The sequence below is a fragment of the Chrysochloris asiatica genome, unplaced genomic scaffold (assembly GCF_000296735.1).
Source record: "Chrysochloris asiatica unplaced genomic scaffold, ChrAsi1.0 scaffold00120, whole genome shotgun sequence".
NCBI lineage: Eukaryota > Metazoa > Chordata > Mammalia > Afrosoricida > Chrysochloridae > Chrysochloris > Chrysochloris asiatica.
The window spans coordinates 2,031,254-2,033,916 of record NW_006408638.1 but is presented as its reverse complement, the minus strand read 5'-3'; the positions used below and the strand labels follow the sequence as shown (position 1 = coordinate 2,033,916).

The window sequence follows — 2,663 nt, the reverse complement described above, 5'->3', positions numbered from 1 at the left end:
AGACTTACAAGCTTTCTGTGGTGACTTTTCTGGCTATTCCTTTCTCTCCTCCTAGTAGTTTAGCTTTTAAAATACATTTTAGCAGAATCCCTTCTTTCTGAATGTATCTAACTATTGATACATTATTTGACAAAAAATCATCATGATTTAGTGATTTACTATTTTATTTACAAAGGGGCCATTTTCAATTTTTTCAGTATCTTTGACTTTTTATCTACTTAAGATTAATTTGTCACATTTTATCTACTTAAGATTAATTTGTCACAGGTGATTATATTTGTTTCAACATGTTATGAAGTTTTCTTTTCTTAATAATTCTTTTCATAACATTTATTATTTCTTTATTTCTTAAGCTGTAGATAAAAGGATTTAATAATGGAATTACCAGAGTGTAAAAAATAGCAACCGGTATATCACCATAACCCTCAGTATATGAGCTTGGCCGAATATACATAATGAGAAGAGAGCCATAGAATATTGAGATAGAAAGAAAGTGAGATGAACAAGTAGATAAAGCTTTACCTCTTCCCTCTTTGGATTTCATTCTGAAAATTGTGAAAAGGATGCAAATATAAGAGATTAGGACTATGGTAATAGTGAAGATTTGAACTGACCCTGAAAAGATAAGCACCATCAGTTCATTGATAAACGGGTCAACACAGGAGAGTCTGTATAATGGAAGAATATCACAAAAGAAGTGATTAATTTGATGAGATCTACAAAAAGTTAACCTTAGTAGAAGTACAACATGAATCATGGAATGTATGTTCCCAGCTATGTAGGCCACTATGGTCATCTGAATGCACAGTTGCTTTGACATCATGGTGTGGTACTGCAGTGGACTGCATATTGCCACATAGCGGTCATAGGCCATTGCTGCCAGAAGAAAGCAGTCTGCAGTTTCAGCAAGGCAGAAAAAATAAAATTGTACCATGCATTCATGGAGAGAAATCAACCTGTCCTTAGAAAAGAAGTTCTGTAACATCTTGGGGGTAATGGCACAGGAACAGCAGGAATCCATCAGAGCCAGGTTGCCCAGAAAGATGTACATTGGTGTGTGAAGGCGGCGCTCCATGAAAATCAACACCACCAAACCTAGATTCCCCACCATGGTGATGAAATAGATGGCAAAGAACACCAGAAACAAAAGAGTCTTCAAATGTGGGTGATCCGTAAATCCTATGAGGATAAACTCAGTTGTCAAGGAGTGATTATCTTTAGTCATCTCTTCTTTCTCTATTGAGTTAGGAATTATGGAGAGAATATTCTAATTTAGAGTGAGCTTAGTGTTCTCTTTGATTTCTTTTGGACAACAGGGAGTAAAACCACTTCTTCAAGCTTCATTTGCTATCTCTGAAAAACAGGCACACATTCTTTTAGGAAACATTAGTTCTTCTAAAATAGTCATCTGATAGGACTTCAAATAGTAAAGTATAAGATTGACAAGAATATTTTGATAATTCCAGGGAAATGCTTGCAATGAAAGGGATTGTGTTTATGAATTTATAGAAAGAGTGAATCATCCTAAGTTATCCTAGATTTAGTGTTCACAAGTATTTCAAGGTCATTTTTTATACTGATGATCCTTAAAGTGCACTTAAAATTACCTGTAAATTTTTTCCACTGAGCAAATATTTTTATATACTATCTCAGTGGAGTGAATGTTTAAACACAGTTTAGTAGAGATGTGTTAAGTTTATAATTTAAACTGTTCACAATGCTCACTAGTTGTTTAGTGCTGTTGAGGCAGTTGCAACTCATACAACCTTGTACAGGGTTTCCTGGGAAACTGGTGGGCTTGAACTACTGACTTTGTGATTAGCAGTAAAGTGCTTATCCTATAGCACCATACTAGAAGAGATTATTTTTAAAAATTATTTTGGAAAGCTAAGGAAATAAAAATGCATTTGTTTCCTTAATAAGTTGATTGGTATATATTATATCTTTATATGTCTGTTAACTGATTTTTCTTAGATGGAGAATATATTCTGAAATTAATTGTGAATAAAATAATATTTTTCTTTTTCTAGTCTTAAGGGTTATCTGTTCTAATATTGTGAAATTTGGTGATCATGCTATAATAATGATGGCCATATTATGAGGATTGATATGCATGCATTATGTATCCTCTCCAGTTCATTCCTTAGAGACTTCTATCATTTATCAGATAGAAAATCACCATTGTTCAATTATTCTCCTGCTCATTTTCAGTCCTTTGTAACATTGCAGAAGGAAAGCTTTGCTGCCAAGAAGACTTCAATATTGTCTCTAAAATAGATTCAAATTCATTTTAGTTTTTTATTATGAATTGAGTGAAAATTTATTGAAAAGATCAGTTTTACATACAACAAATCATGCACTTTGTTTCATGTCAATAACTGCAATTCCCTCCATGCAAAAAAGGTTGTCCCCCTTCTACCTTGTTATTCTTATTTCCATTCCATCCTCCTTCCTATTCCTTTTCATCTTGTCCTTAGGTTGATGTCCTTTTGATCATGAACGATTGACAATTCCATGGTGAGTATACCTTGCTAGTGTTGTTCCTACTGTGTTGTTGTTATGTGCCATTGAGTTGGTTCCGACCCATAGCGACCCTGTATAGGGTTTCTGAGGGTGTAAATCTTTACGGGAGTAGAAAGCCTCATCTTTTTCCAGCGGTGCAG

At 34.1% G+C, this 2,663-nt stretch overlaps 1 pseudogene; it reads right to left on the bottom strand.

Moving 5' to 3' along the window:
* Window positions 1–253: 253 nt before the first annotated feature.
* LOC102813316 lies at window positions 254–1,225 on the bottom strand (annotated as a pseudogene).
* Window positions 1,226–2,663: the final 1,438 nt, after the last annotated feature.